The 22,233-nt window shown below is 41.0% G+C and overlaps 1 long non-coding RNA gene and 1 other non-coding gene across 2 annotated transcripts; one reads left to right on the top strand and one right to left on the bottom strand.

Annotated features, from left to right (window-relative positions):
- Window positions 1-5,871: 5,871 nt before the first annotated feature.
- LOC122666959 lies at window positions 5,872-21,878 on the bottom strand. Its single transcript, XR_006333734.1, has 3 exons — window positions 21,753-21,878; window positions 12,599-12,607; window positions 5,872-5,883 (listed from the first exon to the last, which is right to left on the bottom strand). It is a non-coding gene; the product is annotated as an uncharacterized LOC122666959 (long non-coding RNA).
- LOC122670187 lies at window positions 19,386-19,492 on the top strand. Its single transcript, XR_006334162.1, has one exon. It is a non-coding gene; the product is annotated as a small nucleolar RNA R71 (small nucleolar RNA).
- Window positions 21,879-22,233: the final 355 nt, after the last annotated feature.

Genomic DNA, 22,233 nt, shown 5'->3' on the forward strand with positions numbered 1-22,233 from the left:
TTCCTCAATGGGACTATTTCCCCATCAAACCTTAACGAATGCGACCGTGCAGTTATGGAGGTTATGTTCTTTTCTGTCCAATATCTCCGTAGGTTGTTCTTTATAGGTCATATCCGCATCTAATTGTTCAAGTTCAGCTGAGAGTACATGTACCGGGTTATTGATGCACTTCCTTAGCATCGACACATGGAAAACATCATGGACGCCTTGCAAGGATAGCGGTAATGCCAGCCGGTATGCTACGGGTCCCACTTTGTTGAGGATTTCATAGGGACCAATGAATCTTGGGCTTAGCTTGCCCTTCTTGTTGAAACTTAACAATCCCTTCATTGGAAACACTCGGAGGAATACTTTTTCTCCGACTCTAAACTCAATATACTTCCTCTGATGATTAGCATAACTCTTCTATCTTGATTGGGCCGCTTTAATTTTCTCCCTAATGATAACCACCTTTTCACAGGTTGCTTGTATCATCTCAGGCCCAACAAGATACGTTCTCTAACTTTGTCCCAATACAACGTGGTCCGGCACTTTCGACCATAAAGAGCTTCATACAGTGCCATGCCAATGGTGGAGTGGTAGCTATTGTTGTATGCAAATTCCACCAAAGGTATGTGGGCATCCCAACTATCTTTCATTTCCAATATACAGGATCTGAGCATGTCCTCCAGAGTCTGGATTATTCTTTCGGACGTCCGTTAGTCTGAGGATGGAAAGCCGTACTAAGATTTAGTTGAGATCCCAGTGCCTTTTGTAGACTTCTCCAAAACCTTGAGGTAAATTGGGGATCCCTATCAGATACAATGCTGACAGGCATGCCATGCAAGTGGACTATATTCTTAATGTATAATTGGGCGAGCTTTTCCATCGAATAGTTTATAATAATGGGAATGAAGTGAGCCGCCTTCGTCAGTCCATCTACAATCACCCAGATTGCTTTCATCCCTTTCCTGGTGGTGGGTAAATTTGTCACAAAATCCATGGTAATTCTTTCCCACTTCCATTCGGTACAAGGAGTGGCTGCAATAATCCATATGGTTGGTGTCTCTCCGCCTTTATTTGTTGGCAAGTGAGACATTCGGATACATAAATAGCTATGGTTTGCTTCATCCCAATCTAGCAATAGTACCTCTTCAGATCCTTGTACATCTTTGTGGTTCTAGGGTGGATTGAATAGGGTGAGTTATGTGCCTCTTTAAGGATTCGGTCTTGTACCTCGTAATCATCAAGCACGCACAATCTATCTCTGAACTTCAATGCCCCGTCATTGGCTAGCAAAAAGTCTGGGTCCTTGTGGACACCATGCTGCACTTCCCAGATTATCTTGGCCAATTTGGGGTCGAGAGGCTGCTTTTCAATTATCTCCTCCCGGATCAATGGTTGTATATCCATAGCTACTAGCTGCATAGCCATTTCTTCGATCAAGAGCTCTAAGTCAAACCTCTAAGCTTCTTCTAAAAGTTGCTCGCTTACAACCAAGGAAGCGAGAGATGCGGTCTGTGATTTCCTACTTAACGCATCTGCCACTACACTAGCCTTGCCAGGGTAGTACTGGATCTCACAGTCATAGTCTTTCACCAATTCTAACCACTGCCCCTATCTCATGTTCAGTTCCTTTTAGGTGAAGAAATACTTCAGAATCTTATGATCGTTGAAGATCTCACTCTTTTCACCATAGAGGTAATGTTGCCATATCTTCAATGCGATGACTACCGCAGCCAACTCTAGGTCGTGAGTGGGGTAGTTCTTTTTGTGTTCCTTCAGTTGCCTTGAGGCATAAGTGCCCACTTTACCTTTCTACATTAAGATGCCACCCAATCCCATTTTGGATGAGTTAGTGTATACCACCATTCCTCCGGTGCCATCTGGAATAGTCAAAACTGGTGCCGTCACCAATCTGTTTCTCAATTACTGGAAACTTTTCTCGCAAGCATCGTTCCATTCAAACTTTGTGCCCTTCTTCGTCAACTTCTTCAAGGCTGCTGAGATGCGTGATAAATTCTTAATAAACCAGTGGTAATATCCAACCAAACCCAAGAAACTTCGGATCTCAGTGGCATTCTTCAGGGTCTCCCGCTCATGAACCACCTTCACTTTGTCTGGGTGTACCTTGATGCCGTCTTTGGTGACAATGTGCCCCAAGAATCCAATTTGGTGAAGCCAAAATTCACACTTGCTGAACTTGGCATAAAGCTGGTGTTCCTGCAACCGCTACAACACGAAGGTAAGGTTTCGAGCATGCTCCTCTTCACTCTTGGAGTACACAAGACTGTCATCGATAAACACGATGACAAACTTGTCCAGTACGTCATGGAACACTCTATTCACCATATCCATGAACGCTGCTGGGGAGTTGGTTAACCCAAACGATAAGACCAAAAATTCATAGTGTCTGTATCGAGTTCTAAATGCCGTTTTATGAATATCGCCACTCTTGATCTTCAACTATTGGTATCCGGACCTAAGATCGATCTTGGAGAAAACTCTTGCTCCCTGTAGTTGATCAAATAGGTTATCAATGCGTGGCAATGGGTATCGAGTCTTAATTGTCAGTTTATTTAGTTCACGATAGTCAATACATAAACGTCATCCTTCTTCTTCACGAATAGCACGGGTGCTCCCTAGGGAGATACGCTTGGTCATATAAAACCCTTCTTCAGTAAGTCTTATAGTTGGACCTACAATTCTTTCAACTCAATAGGTGCCATTCGATATGGTGCCTTGGATACCGGTGCTGCACCAGGGATTAGATCAATCGCGAACTCCATCTCGTGATCAGGCGGTAGCTGGGTCAGATCTTCTGGAAAAACATCAGGAAATTCTCTAACAATGTCAAGCTCCTCCAAAGGCTTTATCTTTGCTTCAGTGTCCATTACAGTGGCCAAAAAGCCTTGACATCCTTCATCCAGCAACTTTCGCGCCTGGAGGGCGGATAAGGTTATTCTTTTGGGCTTCCTCATTGGTTCACTTTGGTAGGTGAAAACTAACCCATTATTTAATTTGAATATTATCTTCTTCTCCGCACACATGACGTTTGCTCCATAGGTGGATAGCCAATCTATGCCTAGTATTGCGTCAAAGTCCTTCATATCGAACTTTACCAGACGTGCGGTCAGGTTCTTCCCACAAATTCTACCTGACAGAGGTCGTAGACTTCCTTCAGGCTCACGACACTACCAGTTGGTGTGCTAACTACTAAATTGTGCTCAATGTCCCTCGGTTGATCAGTCATCCTACTCGCAAAGGTAGTAGAAACGAAAGAGTGGGATGCGCCCGAGTCGAATATTACTCGTGCGGGAATGGTTGAGACATTCAGGGTACCTAGGGTTTGTATAAAATTTTGGTTTCACGTATCCATAGGTTATTCCCTACAATTTATTAGTGTTCAGTGGACTTACCTATCATTACATCAGGGTTTGCCTCCGCTTCTTCATTAATCAGTGTGAATACCTTCCCTCGCGTTCGATTGTCTTGTGGCTGAAAAGGTCTAGCATAGGACTAGTTTGGTGAGTAAGTGTTGTATCCGCGGTGCATGCATTCTCTAGCCATATGTCCCACTTTATTGCACGCGTAGCATTTGTTGGAGGGAACGGCCAGTAAAGCGGCTTGGCTTACCTGGCTTGTAGCTGGTCGGGCTAGCAAAGCAGCCATTGTCGCTTAACTCGCAGTTGGTTGAGTAGGCCGGTTATAAGTGGGGAAAAAAGGGTTCTGACCCACATCTGGCCTACGGTACGGAGTCGGATTGGGGCTCAAACTAGCTCCTCAGAAAACCTTATTCAGCCAACCAAAGTTCTGGTAGTTGTTTGACCACTTGCCTAATCCGAGTGATGTTGTAGCTTTCTCTTTTTCTTTCTCCTTCAATCTATCGTCCATAGTCTTTGCCTTATCAACCATCTGAGCGTAATCCTGAATATTCATAATTGACAGGATAGACCTGATCTCAAGTTTAAGTCCCTTCTCAGATTTCTTCGTCTTACTTACTTCCCCCTTCAAGTGTTCCGGAGCGAAATGGAATTGATCTTCGAACTATTGCTAGTAATCCAACACCAACTTGGTTCCTTGCACAAGTGTAGAGAACTTTTTTGTCCCTTAAGATCTCTGGGAAGTAGTTCTTGAAGAAAACCTCTTTGAATTGCTCCCAAGTAAGATTTGGAAGAGCGGCTTCAAGATTTGGCTTGGTGGCCTTCCACCAGGCTTCAGCCTCATTCTATAGCTAATATCCCGTGCATATTAGCTTTTACGCATCTGTATATTCAAGCACATCAAATGCCTTCTCTAAGGTACTAATCCACCGTTCCGGCTGCATTGCCTCCGAGTTTAACTTGGAAAACATAGGTGGCTGGAGTTTCTTGAACCTCTCCATCACCTTGGCTATAGAGTTTTCTGCTAGGTGTTGAGGCACAGGTGGTTGGAAAAGTATTGGCTAGTTGGGTGGTGGAGATGGTGCTGCACGCTCTTGCATCATAGCCACAAATTGTGTAGACATTTGGCCCAGCAGTTCCTATTGTTGCTACATGGTTCGCATCATAGTGGTCATGGAGGCATTCACCTCACCAGCTACTATACCTGGCTGAGGTGCCACAACAGTGGCTTGAGCAGCCATTGGTGTCCTCGGCGAAGCAGCCGACACTTTAAAATTTTGAGCTTCGGTTCCATCTGGTAGCTCAACTTCTGGGACAGTTCGAGGGCGTCTTCCTTGACGACCACCTCGGTTGGTTCTAGTGTTGAACATGGTTGCTTTTCTGGAAAAAAGCGACTCGTTCAATAATCCATCACTTCTTATCGAGGTTAACAAATAACTCCTATCTAACACATGTAGATTACCTATTCCACAGTTCCAGTGAAAATTATGTTGTCATCCCAGCAAGGTGTATTATTTGTTTAATATTCTGTTCTTATTATTTTTTCCATGATCGAGGAGTGTTTTATTGTGTGATATGTTATGCACGATGTTATCTCGAATTTAATTTAAATAACAATTTCTTAATTATATACCTGTATCTAGCAGGTAAATCTCTGCAACTTCCAACTGGTGATAATAGTCTGCACGTAAAGGTATGCTATGTCACTCCTAACTTCGTCAGCTAGGGTCAGGTAAATGGCTCAACCCATGGGTCTACTAGTATCTGCAAGAGCTAGGAAAACAACCAACTGGTTCTTAGCACAGGTCTGTATCTCTCGTATCCGAATCAGTCTCTTCCTCAGTTGCCTAATATACAGCATGTTGCTGGGGTCTTCAAGCCCGAACAATGCAATAAGGTCCTGCCATGAAGAAGTTCTAAGTATCAGGCCACTATGGTCACTTAATCACAAGAATTAAGTACAACACTATAGGGAAATTAAGTAGCATGAGCAGGAAAAATAGATAGGTCAGCTCGAGGTTGCACAAGGTGTCTCGGTACCTACAGGGTTCAAATTCCACTCGGCAGCCTATTAGATCCTATTCCTGGTTGAACTAGGTTATGGATGGGGTAGGATCTACGCTCCCTAAGACTACTCAATACAACATACCTATATACCTACGTTCAAGTTTGCACAGCATCAATCAACCATGGTTCATACACACATGAATATAGACACATAATATTTAATTTTAAAAGTACACACTATTATTATTTATATATATTTATATTCATTTAAATAAAAGAGAAAATCTTATTCCCCATGCATCTTACTTCTTACTTTAATAGTTTACCCTTACGTGATAACCTATTATTGCCTTATTTAGCCAATAATATGTATTATTATTTAATTATTTATATTATTATTATTTTTTTATTCAGTTAACTATTTAATTAATGTTTTTTTAAGGTTTGTTATGCTATTTTTTGGTGAATATTACAGATCCATAATCAGTTATGTTAAAACACCAGAAAAATCATTCTCTAGGCGATTCTCTGGGCGTTAGGCCACATCGCCCAGTGCATCGCCCAGAGAATTGAGCCCTAGCCTATTTCAGTCCAAGATAGGTCATTTTCATTTCATTTTCTCTCTACAGTCTTCCAAACACCCAGGGCAGAGCTCCAAGGGCTATTTCGGCATCTTCCTTGCCAAAACCACGTGTTTGCACGAGTCTCCCACACACCTACGCCAATCTAGGGTAAGTTTTACTCATTTCTTCTCTATTTTGGACTGCTACTCAAAGATTTCACTTCTTTGCTTTGAAATTTCAGAATCTTAGTGCCCTAATTTGTTTTTATTCTACCTTCTTGCAGCAGCATGTCTACAAGACATTTATTTTTTTTGGTAAAGCATGTCTACAAGACCTAGTACGACAAGGAAGACAGTGGCACGCAAGAGGCTATGGTCAAATCCTGATCCTTCCTCGTCCTCTACAATGCCATCAGCCTCACCAAGAGAGGAGTCTTCCTCAGAGGAGCCAAACTTTGACCGATTCTGGTTTTCTAGGTTTGAGCACTCTAGAGATTGGACCAAATTCAAGTCCAAGAGCATAGTAAATGGAAGGATGGTACAGGTGGATGACTTCCATCAATATGGCTTGTACACTAGGTTCAATGCCCTGGGCTGGGCATCTATGTTATCGCCCATAAAGCCATGCCACTCGAACCTGGTTCGGTATTTCTATTGCAACCTTGTGCCATCTAGGGCATGAGAATTTGGTTTGGAGAGTAATGTAAAGGGTATGGATACCAGGCTTACCACTGCCATCCTGGCAGAGATCCTAGGGCTACCTAACACAAGCGAGAGATGCTACTACAAGCCTAGGATAAACATTTCAAATATGTTTTCCTTGGAGACTAGGAGGATGGTCTTCAAGGCATTGACTAGTTCAGAGGGGGTCCCAAAGTCTGAGGCTGAATATAAGCCTAGTGCTAGGATTATCAGTAGATGCATTTCCTATAACATCTACCCAAAGGGCGGTAACTGGGGTAGTATCTCGATGCTTAGGGCTTACATCACCTACTGTCTATTGGGAGCTGGTAAGGGAGGTCCAATGATCAACCTTCCATATCTACTGATGCAAGCTATGCTTTACCATGCTCAGAACCCTTCTGATGGGAACCTACTTTAGGGGAAGTTCCTAATTTTAGTGTTTCGGTATTGTGATGTTCCCCTAGCCAGAGAGTGTATGAATAAGGATAGGTCTAGACCTATTAGTAAGACCTCGATCCTGAAGATGAAGGTGCAGGGGGAACCTGAGAGTTATCTAGAGGATGGAGATGAGATGGAGCAGGGACAGGGGCAGGAGCATGAGGTTGGCCTAGAGGAACAGGGTGATATAGAGGGGACTGGAGCATAGTTTACTGATTTGCCCTCTGATGAGCACATTTATGTGTGAAATTTTAGGGCATAAATTATACATTTTACCACATTGGACAGAGTTACTCAGTGCTTTCTTGTGCTTTTCAGGGTTTAGGTGAATTCTTGTGAAAATGAAGGAGATGATGCTAAGGAGATGTTTTTAAGCTTTTAGAAGTGTAAATGGATGCATAGCCCATCGAGTCAGCCTCGCAATGGTTCAAACGGTGCTTAATTCCGAGTTGAAACGAAGAAGTTATGGCCGTTTCGGTAACGAAACACGAAAATGGTCTGTAGGGGTTTATTTGCAATTATTGACAGTCGGCCGGAGACAAAGTGAAGCGAAAGTTCAGATTCTAGGAGCCTTAACACAATAATCAGAAGTTATATTTCCTGTACCCGAAAGATTTCATTTGGAGGGCTCTGGACAGTCCAACTTCAACTTGAGATATCTTGGGCTCCCGAACTCCAAATTGGACGAAATTTGGGTCTATTTTGGGTGATTTTTCGTAAGGAACACAATGGTGAGGCCTATATAAGTACCCCATGCTCCACGTTTTCTGAAGGACAGAATGGGTATTTTATTTATTCTTGAAGGAATCCTAGTCATCACCCTTACTCTCTCTCTCCTCCAACTTCTCAAGGGCACTTCTGGAATTCTATTTGGGATAGATTTATTTTGAAAGATATTCTCTCACCTATGGAAAGTTGAAAAATCAAAGATGCTTTGATTTTATTGCTTGGAGAAGATATCTACAAAGAAAATGAAGCACTTGTTAGAATTGGAAGTTTACTTTTTTAGAAATAGAAGGTCAATGTAAACAATCTTCTCTTCTTCTTCTTTCTATTTTTTTTCTTTTTTCTTAGGATTTAAGGCATTGTAAAAGAGGAAGGAGAAGAGAATATTCTCTTTTCTTAGGGAATATTTCTCCTACACTTCCCCCTTCTCTCTTCTCCTCTCTTCCCCTATAAATACCCCTTGCCCTTTGGGTTGTAAGGAGTTAGTTTTTTAGTTCAGTTTTTTAGTTAGTTTCTAGTTCAATTTTAATTCAGTTTTTTAGTGTAATTTTTACTTCATTCACTTAGTGAAATTTTCTCTTCTTTTCCTATTTTTGGCTTAAGTTCTTAGTTTTGATTTCATAAGTCTAGTTTAATGGTTGTAATAGTTATAGTTTAAAGCTTCCTAGTCTAAGTTCCTATGTTGATGACAAGACATGGAGATTTAGAAGAGGAAGCCATGGTGAGTTTATTTAAGTATTTAAGCACATCAAGGTATCTCATTCTCTAGACCCTTAATCTCATTCTCCCTCTCCTCTATCTCTCTCTATCTTCTTCTTCTTCTCCCTCTATTTCTTTTATTTTTTTTTATATGGTTGTGGTTTGTGGATGCACTTTTATTCCCTTATTCCATTTTATATGGTTATTATGTGTGGTTGTTTTTTTTTATTCCTTTCAATTTGCGTTAGTCTGATAGGTTAGATGCTCATGTGTTAGGACGCCAATTTAATCCCTTAATTTTGTTAGATGCTTATGAGTTAGGATGCATTAATTTTTATTAATTTAATTAGTTTAATTTAACACTTTAATTTGGTTCACTTTGCATTACTTTTAAGTTAGTTAAATAGAGTGGCGTATATCTCCTCGTGTTCGACCCGTAGCTACGATTGACCCGTACGCTTGCGGTATTATTTTAATTCAAACACCCTCTTATGTGTCGACTGGTGCTACTAGCTCGCAGGTGTCGGAGTCCAATGGATGGTCTGATATGATGGCACAGTTTCAGGGCCTCCGCACCCAGCTTACAAAGATGTCTACAAGGATGGATCAGGACTTCACGTTCCTGGAGGGGAGAGTAGGTTCCGTGGAGCAGCGCTTGGATTTTTGGGACTTATCGCATCGATTCCCGATAGACTCTGCTGACACCGAGCCACATACCTCCTCAGGAGTAGCTTTCCCGGCTCATGTTCTTATTTTTAGCCTGACATGACTTGTAGTTCTGACTTTCCCCCTTTTTTTAGCTTCAGGAGTAGGTTTTTTGTTTTATTTTTTGTCAACTGATGTATTTGGAAGTAGTACTTCCAGTTGAACTTTATGTAGTGGCTTCAGCCACAGTTAACTTTTTAGTAATGTATATATGTGTTCTGTCTTTTATTTACAGTCACCCCCTGTAGCTTTTACTTATTGCATGCATTATTATGTTGCAAATTTATTATTCCTTTTCTGCCGCCTGTGAATGTAGAAAGAGCTTCACGCTCTGATACCAAGCTCTGTCACACCCTAAACCACCCCCTAGGAGGATTAGGTAGGTGACCCAAATTGCATAACGGCAATCCGCCAAATCCCATGGATCTAGAAGCAGTTAATCCATTCACAGACACACATCCATCGTAATACAACAAGTACAACTCAGAGTGCTGCAGATAACTATATTTACATTAAAAGATAAAGGAAGCGTAGCAGTACAGGAAATGATGTTATATACATAAATAGGTCTGATCATTCCCTCTCTCACTCCCACAAATAGAACAGAAAAAACTAATAAATACATCTACTGAAACAAAAGGAAAATATATACAAGGCGAAGTAACTCAAGCCCCAAAAAGAAAGAAGAAAACTAAAAGTAGTAACGAGGATAGACTCCTGTCAAAGATAAAAGGACTCCCCAAGACAAAATGCATCAGCATCCACGTCAACACCCTTCATGGGTCATCTTTAGTAACCACTGAGAATACTTGCATCAATGGTACGACCTCCCATGGGGTCCATACCAATATCATCATAACCATCATGTCTCTCCTCCGAGTAATAAGCCTCCCCGCCATAGTGACATCAACCTATAGAATCATCTAATAGAAAAACATATATAACGAAGTGTGAGCCCCACTGAGCCCGTGAATGAAACTTATCATCATGCATGCATATACAACCACAATCATATGGATCCTACATGAAGTGCAGTCCAGTTATGTATTAGCCAGCTAACATCACAACTAAGGCAGGTTAGTGCTACTATAATCCCCAATACATGTATCGCTGGTGCGGGCTTTTAACCCCTTCCTGCTATACATCTATTGAGTTGTCGAAGAGGACCAGTCAGCTCCCGCATTCGTTCACCAAGGTCAGCCCAACCAGCCCTTTGTGATTAACCTGAGAGGCATCCATCCCTTTTTCTCTTTTCTTTTCTTTTCTGGCTTATAGCTCGGCATATAAACCATAATCACCATTCCGGTACAAACATATTTCTTTTCTTTTCTCATATATATGGTCACTCCCACAGGCATCCAACACCTTAACCCCTGTTGACAAGGATGCGTAGCATGGGTGATGAAACTCTAACCCCATGTCTACATGGCATCATATGAGTCAGGCGGTGTCAACTGTATCCCATTCTATGGGCATAGAGAATTCAACCACAATTTCCAGCAGTCAACACAGTATTGTATTGAATTTTAAGATTTATGAGTTAAATATGTATCAAAGTATTAATATTATAAAATTTAAATTCAACATAGAATTTATGTTACATCTACATACACGATGACATTCCACTCACCTTGGTCTGGTTCTACAAGTTCAATTGTTGTTTCAGTTCTGGCTGGAGTCTGGCAGTGCACCTCGAGCGCGGGATCAAATCCTAACGTATTAAATCATAAATGTGTTATTTAATATTCAAAACTATTTTTGGATGTCCTAGTGTTGATCTAGGCTCACTGGTCTGACTCAGTGCTCAGTATGGTATCACTTAGAATTCTCTGGGTCTTGCACTGGGCTTTAGGTCCATGTCCTGGTGCATCATCCGGAGAATGTGGTCTAGGCTCAGGTATGGTATTTTAGTAGTATAATACATAGTATATGGTCCTGGCAGTCTCACAATGCAGTCTTTAGGTCAATAGTGTAGCTGGACAATATCTGGCAGGGTTGCTAGGCCCTGTGGGGCCCACTTGGGTACCCAACGTGTAAATATTTGTGGACAAATGTGAGGAGTGGTATTTTGGTCATTTACCACCTCCTTACACTATTTATGGTCCACTGGTGGAAGCCCCCAAGGTCTGGACAGCAATCAGCCCCTTTTCTATTCTCTGGATGATTCACTGGGTGATGTGTGTATCGCCCAGTGCATCACCCAAAGCCTGTTTGGAACATGAACAGGCTCCAAATCTTGAAATTTTCACCATAGGTAGTGCCTAGGTCGACCCATCTTACATGTAGGGTTGTTGTGGACCCATGAAGAGTGGTTTTCAGTGGTCCACATGGATCATGACCTGGGCCCACCATTTGGCAGGCAGGAGCTGTCCAGTCAGCACTGAGATCAGTAGCCCAACATAAAGCCACAGTTTGGGCTACATGCAAGGGCAGATTTACGTGCCAAGTCAAGGCAGTAGGCTGCCCCAACCAAGATCTAGGCAAGAACTAGCTTGCATGCACAGATCCAAGCCCAGACTGCCTGTTCTAGGTGCAACAGGGCAGTACAGTCTGGCACAGAGACTAGTTTCAGTCTCAGGTAGGTAACAACAGAAAAAATCACTTCAATATGCTCAGATCTTTCATGTAATTGGTTCACATGTCAAATCTGGAGCAGTACATGGAAGCCCCTAGGTATTCTGGGATGTTCTTGACCAGAAATACATCCAAAACACAGAGATCTAAGGGAAAAGACAGAGAACCAGCAGTGGCAGCATGAAGGTCATGGTTTCTATACCTAAACCTGGTCTATATAAATAGATGGAGCTGAATCTGGAGGCAAGGTATGCTCTCCCCCTTCTTCTCCTTCTTCTTCTCCTTCCTTTCTTCTTCTTTTCCTTCTCTTTCTCTCTCTTTTTCTCTCTTCTTTCCCTCCCCACGATTTGAACAATGATAAGAGTTAATTTTGGCTGACATCTCTCTATTTATGGGCCTGCCCATAACTAGGGTCTGTTTGGCAGCCTGGCCCCACCCCAAGAATGCATTTTTGTAACTGATTCTGGGCCATTCTAGCCACTCTGGTGGGGTCCACCAGGGTTCAAAGGTAATTTATTGTGCCCAAGACTCCCATCTACCGCTGGAGGGTGTCCATGGTCTGTATGGGTGGTCCCCACACTTTTGCTATTTAAAATATTCAATTTTACTACTCTGGGCGATTCACTGGGTGATGTGTGCATCGCCCAATGCATCACCCAGAGAATACAGTAAGGCTGTAACTCACTGTGCTTGCACAGGGGCTTGGCCTAGGGTTTAGGCATTATGCCTACACCTCACCCAGGGTCAAATGCACCTCTTTCCAAGTGTGGGCCCCACATTTATGAGGAAGAGAGAGATTACTTGGAGTTTATGCAGTACATGATTCTGTGGGCAGTGCAACTGCATGGGTCTGCAATCCATCTTCTGACAGGTATGTAGGAGAACATCCTCGAGGGTTCTCCATTAAATTCAATCACTGGAGTAATGCTCCACAGTGTGTTTGGATGTCTTGCCAGGGGTTCCTATCCTTCATTCACAATTCTCAGCCTGTTAAGGGTAGGTTTGACACTATTGCACAAGTGTCTTCTTTAGATCCGGACTTCTTCAAGGGCTTTAATTACAAAGTGGTGGATTTCATTGTTCATGGTCAATGGAGTCTTCCTCTGGTGGTGTCAGCCTTTTTGCTAAGCATTTTTTGACTTGATTAGACAACTCCGCCTCCCTCTCGAGCCGTTGGATGATAGATGTTTTTGGATTCAAAATGCTGCTAGTGAGTTCTCAGTTAATTTTTCCTGGGAGGTGATTCGATCTAAAAATCCTAAACCTCCTTGGTACTCTGTCATTTGGAATAAATTGCTTCTCCCCCAGCTTTCAGTTTTTGGTTGGTGAATCCACCATAGAAAGCTCCCCTCTGACGAACTAGTGAAGAAATTTGGAATCCCATTACCATCTAGGTGTGGTCTTTGCCTCCATGCTGAGGAGTCTTTATACCATATTTTTTATGAGTGCCCTTTTTCCCAATTGCTATGGTCCTCCTTTTCAAATGTGTTCAGCTTGGCTGGCAGCAACATGATTCGTTTTTAGAATTGAGTGCTTGGTGGAAGAGTAAATCAGTAGCGTCTTCTTTGATAGATGTTTGGATGTGTGGTCTCTCTCAAATTTCTTATTTTATTTGGTTAGAGAGAAACAAGAGACGTTTTGAAGGTAGGAACTTCAATGAAGCTCAGGTTTGGGGCTTACATCTCAGAGAATTGGTGAGAATCCCTCCATCTATTCGGTACAGGAATATTACTGTCTAAGATCTCCTATTGGGCAGGCGCCTCAATATTTCTTTGTTACCCCGAGGTCCCTCCCAAGTTTTGGATCTTCTAGTCTGGGCCGTCTCTAGGTTGGGTCAAATTAAATATTAATGGTTGCTCTTTGGGGAATCCGGGTAGATCAGGCGCAGGGAGTGTTTTTCGAAATCCAAAGGCTCAGATCATCTTCTCTTTCAGGGAATTTTTGGGAGTAGATATTAATTTTGCTGCTGAATTTCATGCTCTAATCTTAGGTCTGGAATTCGTGAAATCTCTTAGCGTTTCTAGGCTTTGGGTTGAGTGTGACTCGGTAGCAGTTTTATGTTGGTCTCTTAAAAATTGGTGCCCTGGTATCTTTGGCTGAGATGGCTTGCTCTCGGTGCTTTCTTGGACTCGATAGTGTGGAAAATCTCCCACTATTTCTGTGAGGCTAACCCTATAGCTGACTTCTTAGCTAAATCTATAGCATCTCTGCAAATTTCATCTGTGATAGTGTCGCTGTCTCCCCTTGTTCAAGAGGAACTTGTCGTGGATGCTCAGAGCAGAGATAGATTCAGATTGTTTCACCCTTAATTTTGTGCATGTCTCTCTTTGTTTGCCTTGTTGATGGCAATGCCACAAGTGGGGATTTTTGTTTTTTGTGAGGTGTTTCTTGTCAGGGTGTTTCATTTTCCCTGATCTTTATGTATCTTTTTTCTTCTTGTCTTAATATTCATGATCCTTTAGCAAAAAACTATGTAAATATTTCCTTGGGATAACTATAATGTTGGGGTTACTCAGGTTAATACTGAAATGCCATGTATATAAGGTTACCACTTGATCCTTAAAGGACTCCTTTGTATATATTTTGAGTTCTTATAATCTTTTGCTGCATTTTTTCTCTATTGGTGTGTGCTTGGTAATTGTGCTGCATCGAGATTCTGGCTAGGTTGGGTGCATGATTGCATCAGTTCATGCCATGCCTGGGCAATCCAAGGTGGGATGTGACAACTTGGTATCAGAGCATTCGTGTTCTCCGCTCTTACTGGCACTTTAAATACCAATATGGCAGCGTTCTTGGTTCATAGATCCAAAGGTGAACCTATATCTAGGACAAAAATAAATTACTGAACTAAAAACCATCATAGGTAATAGAGATTGATTAGTAAACTGCCTAGTGGCAGTGAGAAGCTGTGATGATGAGAAATAAAATACAATAAAACTTAAACAAACATAGAACTTTACTGTTAGAAAGTCATGTTCATACTTATAACCCGATAAATTTAGATACAAAATTCATCAGTAAACTACTGGATATAATAAGTAGAATTATAAAACATAATAGGATAGAAACTTTATCAAGACCTTAAAAAAAAAACTTAAGATAAAATTCAACAGTACACATTGTTGATTTCATAGTTCTTTCAAAAAAAAAAAAACAGGGAAAACATGTGGCTGGCACGCCAGGCTGCCTCTACTGTGGTGAAGGTGGTGGTGGATGTTGTTGGAAGTAGGGAGTCCATTCCCTCATCAGATTCTCCAGGGTTGCCACCCGTCTGTCAAGGCCTTTGTTTTGGTCTGTTCCCTGTCTCATCAATCTCCTCCATTGGATATTTCTAACATGGCTGCCAACTGCCTTGTGTTGGATTCGATCCTATGTTCCTTCACATGGGTTCCAATGGTGTATTCATTGTCATCATGCCAATAATTGAGATTACAATAGAAGTGTCTGACTAATCTTGGATCGCATGGTTCATTGAGCTCTAGCATAGGACCCCATCCTAGATTCTCAAGCCTCTCTAGGATTCTAAACTGCTCCAAGTCTTGTGTTACCACTCTGTACTCCAACTCGATTGGTTTACCCCCATAGTAAGCTTTGAACCGATATTCTTCTTCCATGCTAGTAAACCAATAGTTTTCATTTGGAAGGAAGAGAGCCTCATTCACATCAGCCATTCTTATAACCTACAATAAGGAAAAGTAACAAGGAAATTAAATTCAGCAAAAATAAGTGAAAAGAATCGATAATAGTTCATTTAGAATTTGTAAGAAAGAAAAATTGATTAAAAGCACCATATAGAGTGTAAAGAGAATGCAGAACTAGAAACTCAACAAAAAAAGGAAGTAATATGAACTCATTAAAACCCATATATGACCATAAAAGGTAAAATCTAGTAATATAGGTAAGCCTAAGACCATGAGTAGACCAATAATGAGGGATAATAATGAATAAAGAACCATATGTATTACTAGTATAAGTTGGACAGCATAGACTAAGCATATACCCAATGATAAAAAACAAAATCTAACTCACTTTCGTAGGAATCACGGTTGCACTTAGCATGTGCAACAAGCCTTTAAACCCCTAGGCTACCCCTAGTGGACGAGTTTTGTCTCGTGAGTATTTGCAGGGAATATACACACAAAATTCATTATGTAAGTTTAAATTTTGATTATGGGTAAGAAGCACACACCAAACCCGAAACTAAGATGCCCTACTTAAGATCAAGAAGACAAAGGTACCCCCACACTTGAGCTCTTTATTATCCAGTATTGATTCTAGCAACAAGTACACATCCTAATTAGGGAATCTCCCCATATCTTCCAAACACCACCTTACTTAAGGTAAGACCACTCATGACATCAAGGACACCAAGGACTTTAGGCTTCAGAGCATTTTTGACCATACAATTGTACCAAGGCAATGACATTTCTATTTTTTGTTTTTCTCTTTTTTAATAATGAACTCCATTTGTTACTCCACTACTGTTTCTCAAATGCCATACAGGGTCACTACACAAGACACCCGAGCTACTTGGTAGCTTTGTTTCTTACATATATCCACAAGGATAGTGATGCTAGAGTTCTTTTTCAGAGGTTTCACCCCAAGGAGTGTCAATCAAGTCACCTCGGTTCTTGAGGCGGAATGCCCTGTCTTGCTCCTAGGAATTCAACTCTTACTTTTATTTATTTCTCTTCTTTTCTTTTCTTTTCTTGTTTTTTTCTTTTTTTTTTTTCTTTTTTTTTTTTTATTACGTGATTCTCAGATCCGTGCAATGTTCTGGCTTTTTAAGCTTTCTAGAAGGCTCATGTAACGAGTTTTAAGCCAACCACTCCCAATCTAGATGGCTTTAGGGGATTGAGTGTGAAACACTCCTCGGGCTTACTCACTCGAACCAAAAAGGCTACAAGCCTGAACTGGATTCAAGAATACTAGTAAGAATAACCTAACTGGTTACTCCAACTGTTTTACGAGAGACTCCGGGCTTGTGGCCTAGATGCCCCGGTTATTAAGTTGAAGCAACAGAACTAAACTCTCATGATGATTTTTTTTTTTTTTTAATGTCATGCCAAAACTAAACTTGGTCTCAGGTCCTAACCAAAAACTCAAAGAAACATAAGACAGCCAAGTGGTCTGTCCCTTCGACAAGATGGGGCTCTTATTGTCTGAGTCAAAACCCACCTTAGGATACATACTAGCTACTGTTCTCTCGACAGGGTTTTCATTACTTCAAATTAGGGTTCCTAAGTCTCTTTCTCCCGCATTTCACATCAAAGTAACACAGAGACATGTAAAACTTACCAAAAGCCAAAAAATAAAAATCTGCCAATCGGTCTCACATCCCCCCACACTTAAAGTATGCAGTGTCCTCAGTGCATGCAGAAGAATAAAAACAGGGATAAGGGAAGGGGTGTACCAGAAATCAGCAATATATGGCAAAACAGTGCATCCAACAATCAGTAGAAGCTACCTAAAAAAAAAAACAAAAACAAACAAACACAAAAACAAAAGTACTAAAGAAAGAAAAAAATAGTGGGTTGCCTCCCACAGAGCGCTAAGTTTAACATCTTCAGCCAGATGACAGGGTGACTCCCGGAGGGTCAAGGATTAATTCATACCAAGGAGCCGGTTTAGAAGAAGGTTGGGGAGATGTAACCAAAGGGGGAAGCAGCTCAAACCTAACTGTCCAAGGTGGCTGTTCTAAAGAGGGTGAGGAATCTAGCAAAGTATGCACTTCTTTAGTGTACGCCTCAGACTCATCTCCATAGTGCTGCAAAGGGTCATCAATAAGCATGTGTGAAGTGTGATCAGCCACAACTTTAGCTAATAAATCCAATGCAAAACACTCTTCTTCTCTGAGGGAACCTAAGGATGCATTGAAGATGTTGACCCTAAGCTTCTTATTCCCAAAAGAGATGTCCATGGCACCAGATCTACAATTTATGCAAGCATTCGCAGTAGCTAATAAGGGGCGCCCTAAAATGATAGGGGGAAGCTTGGTTGTGGTGGCTGTATCCATATCCAGGACAAAGAAGTCCACAGGAAAGTACAATTCTTCCACCTTCACTAAAACATCTTCTAACAACCCACGAGGTGTTTTAATTGAACGATCAGCCAACTGAAGGATGACCTCTGTGGGTTTCAAATCTCCTAAACCAAATCTGTCATAGACTGAACTAGGCAAAATATTCACACTAGCCCCTAAATCAAGTAGTGCCCTACTTATGGAGAGATCTCCAATGGTGCAAGAAATAACAGGCGTACCTGGGTTCTTAAGCTTAAGGGGTAGGTGGCTGGAAATTACTGAACTAACCTGTTCAGTCAAATGGACTGTCTTAGGGATATGAGTTCTCAACTTACGCTTTTGGGTGCAGAGGTCTTTAAAAAACTTAGCATAAGCAAGAACTTGCTTGATAGCATCCAAGAGGGGGAGATTGATGCGAACTTGTTGGAACAAGTCGATCATCTCTTGCATCTTTTCACCCTGTTTATCCTGAAGGGAGTAAGATGGTGTCTAAAGTGCTTGGGGAAAATGGACCTTTGGAATGTAAGAATCAGGTGATGGTCCCTCCACAATAGGAATGTGCAGCCCTTTCCTTGGGAACTGATGATTGGGTTTCACAGGTGGTGTTTCAATAATGGAATCATATGTGTCTACATCACCACCGGATTTCACTCGGGTTGACTCAGCCTCTCCTTGGCTTTGAGATCTAGTAGGCAACGTTTCATTAGTGGCTAAGGGTGTATCAGGTTTTTCCACCCTTTTGCCACTCCTTAGGACTGTGACCGACTGGACTTGCTCTTTCCCTCGACCCATTTGACTATTTAGGTTACCTATTGGCTGATTTGGCAATTGACCAGCCTCCCTCCTACTTATAGCATCGGCTAACTGACCCAATTAGTTTTCTAGCTTATTAATGGACTGAGTATGTGAGTGAAGCAGTTGTATGTTCTGCTCGAGTCCACTTAATGCTTTTAGCACTTTTTCCTCAAAGGATTCATTCTGTTGGGGTTGAGGATATGGTGGCTGTCCACCCATATAGGCATTGGTTTGAACATTAAATGGTGGCCTATATGGTGGGTTTAGAGGATTTTTAGGTACTGAGTTTTTCCATGAAAAGTTTGGATGGTTTGCCATCCCGGGTTATAAGTATTAGAAAAGGGATCATTACCCGGTGTAGGAAAACTTTGAGCTGTTTGCACCTATTCCTGAACAAACTCAGGGTATTGTGCAGTCGAAGGGTAGTTCGTCACATAGTGACTAGGGCTAGCACATAGGGCACAAGCTTCAGTCTGATTGGGTGGAGAGAAACTCATTGGGAAAGGGGACATAGGATGCTGCCCTATAGACATCAAATAGTCCAATTTCTTGGACAACATATCAACCTTAGCAGTCATCTCTATAGTTGGATTGATCTCATAGAGACCACCCTTCTTTGGTTGCCCTATGTGTGGAATCTCAGTCCGAGAGGCCGAAGCATGTTGTTGGGAATTCTCACTAAGGGTTTCAAAAAGATCCCATGCTTCCGTCTCATTCTTGTGCATAAATGTTCCACCACAAGAGGAGTCCACCACCTGCCTATCGGTCATGGAGGCCATCATAAAAGCCCTAGACTAACTGTCATTTTGGGATAGCATGGTGGGGGCACTTCCTAAGTAATTCCTTAAGTCTCTCCCACGCTTCATGAAATTGTTCGCCCTTTAATTGGGAGAAACTAATAATGACTCTTCTAAGGCTATTAGTCCAGCCAATGGGGAAGAATTTTTTCAAAAATTCCTGCTGCATCCCCACCCATGTAGAAATCCTAATCGAATCTAGGGAATGAAGCCAGTGTTTGGCTTTGTCCTTTAAGGAGAATGGGAATAGGAGTAACTTTAGGGCATCTTCAGACAGGTTTTGGATTTTGACTGTAGAACACACCTCTAAGAACTCATCAAGATGCTTGTAAGGCTCCTCATTAGCAAGTCCATAATAGGATGATAACATCTGTATGATGTTGGACTTGATCTCATATTGACAATGGCAGGCAACTGAATACAAGATGCAGGGGTATAGACAGTTGGAGTGAAGTGCTCACTCAACGGCCTTCCTGGCTGATTTCCGTCACCCATATTATTATTATTATCCTTATCCCTAGGTCTAGCCATAGATCGCTCTATTTCTAGGTCAATGGCAGTTAGGTTGGGGTGCAAAGAACGTCGACCATGCATAAACCACAACACAGGTTGAACGTTAATTAAGCAAAAATTAAAACTAGTAATTTAAAATGTGATAACTAATAAAAATAATTAATAAAAATAAAAATCAGAACTAAAAAGTAAAAAAAAATAACTAATTTAAAACTAACGAAAATACTTACCTAGTGTTGGCAGTTGCGTAATTCCACGTGCCGTCCCCGATGAACGGTTACACATATGAGCTTAAGGGGCTGGGAGAATTAAAATTAAACCTAAACACACAATCTAATGTTGAAAAAAAAATTATTACATAAAATAACCCTAATTACATAAAGTCTAGGAATTAGAAGTAAACCAAACGGACAGCTTGTCCTACCCAATCTACTCGGCTTCCTGCACAAACAAAGAGAATGTTAGGTATACTCAAATTAACCTAATAAAGAGATAAAAAATAAAATAAAAATTCTGGAATTATAAAATTAAACTAAAACAAAGTAACACAAAACAACTCAATCAATCTTAGCAACAGTGCTTCAGTTCCCCGGCAACGATGCCAAAATTTGATTGTGTCATTAACCGGTTAAAAATAAAACCCTAAATTAATCTAGCAAGTAGCAAGCAAGGGGTCGATCTATGAGGAACAGGAAGTCTAAATTACTAAGATGATAAGATGAAAGTAATGATAATTAAATTGCAATAAAATCTGATTTTTAAACTAACAACAAAAGAAACAAATCTAAGTTAACAAGGATATGCAAATACAGGAGAAGACTATCTTTAGGGTTTGAATCCCCAATGGGTTGCTATTCAATTCGGTTGCATGCTTCGGTTTATTATAACCACAGGCCTAATAATACCACAGAATGTAGGGTTCCTCCTAGGTATGGATTATCTTGACAAGTACTATCGTCCTTCGCTTACAGGGCTTGGCACACTTGGTTCGTTTAGTTATAATCCATCATTGGTACAACCACATAAGAACAAAATACCATTACTTGAATGAAAAATAATGAATCACAGAAACAGAATTTTCCAACTAAATACATCAATTAAAAACATCCAAACAGGGATGGGATCTCAACATCAAGCAATCAATAATGCAAACCTGAATTTTTAATAGTAAACACCATTAGTTCATCTACACCTAAAGACAAAGGAAACTTAGCCAATCATGATGCGAAGAGACAAATAACCGCAATGGTGATGACGATCTATGGAGAAGAAGCTGGAACAGTGATCCTCCTCCCCTTGCTGAACCCAAGATCCAAAAAGAAAATAAAAAATACAAAAGAAGAAAGAGGGAGAAAATAGAGAAGAAGAGAAGAGGCACGGCTATCTATGGAATAGAATGGGAATTGGAATCCAAATCTGTTCGTGGATTTTAATAGGTATTGGTGTTTAAAAAAAAGAAAAAGATAGCATGAAAAGATAGAGAGAATGAGGGAGAGAGAAAAACCATGAAGAATTTGGATAAAAAAGATATAAGAGGAGAGAGAGAGAGAAAGATGGAATAGAATTAGAAAAGGTGGGACCCGTGAGGGATTTGAGAGAGAGAGAATTGAAGTTGGAGAGACAGATAAAACCGTAGTAGATGAGGAGAGAGAGTTTAATCCAAATTATCAATTTTGATCAAAATTCTCTTTTTGAGAGTATCTCTCATTCCTATCCCCGGGTGGTCCCAACCCGAGAATTAAAGTTGCTCCAATTCATATATCGGACGGTATGAGCCCAATATCGAATATCTTCTGAAATTTTTCTAATTTTCTGAAATTATGATTATGCCCTTGGATCTTCAGTGAAACTTCATCGCATGAATGGACTCCAAAACCAATGCATGCTTTTAATGCAACATGTCCATCTTGCTCAGAATTTAGCTCTCTTCGTAACCATGGAAAGAAATCGGTCCACTTTACGTGTAAATTAGAAGATATGATGCCTGATTGTCCAGAATCGCATAAAATACCTCTGTACCCTGAAAAAGATAGAAAATACCCAAGGTAGCTTCATTCTAAGCAGATAAAATGCATAATTAAATGGAATAATTTCATACATAAATGTGCTCATCAGCTGACATTGTTAATTGTCTGGTTACGGGTGACACCTTCACATTGGTCCACCCAAGATAAGAATCGTTTCTTTTCATAGGTAAAGTATTTCTTTTGGGATGATCCTTATCTTTTTAAGACTTGTCCGGATCAAGTAATTCGGAGATGTGTTCCTAATCATGAATACCAATCTGTCTTATCTTTTTACCATGATCAGGCTTGTAGAGGCCACTTTGGGCCTAATAAGACAGTGGCC

The sequence above is a fragment of the Telopea speciosissima genome, chromosome 7, assembly GCF_018873765.1.
Source record: "Telopea speciosissima isolate NSW1024214 ecotype Mountain lineage chromosome 7, Tspe_v1, whole genome shotgun sequence".
In the NCBI taxonomy this organism is placed as follows: Eukaryota; Viridiplantae; Streptophyta; class Magnoliopsida; order Proteales; family Proteaceae; genus Telopea; species Telopea speciosissima.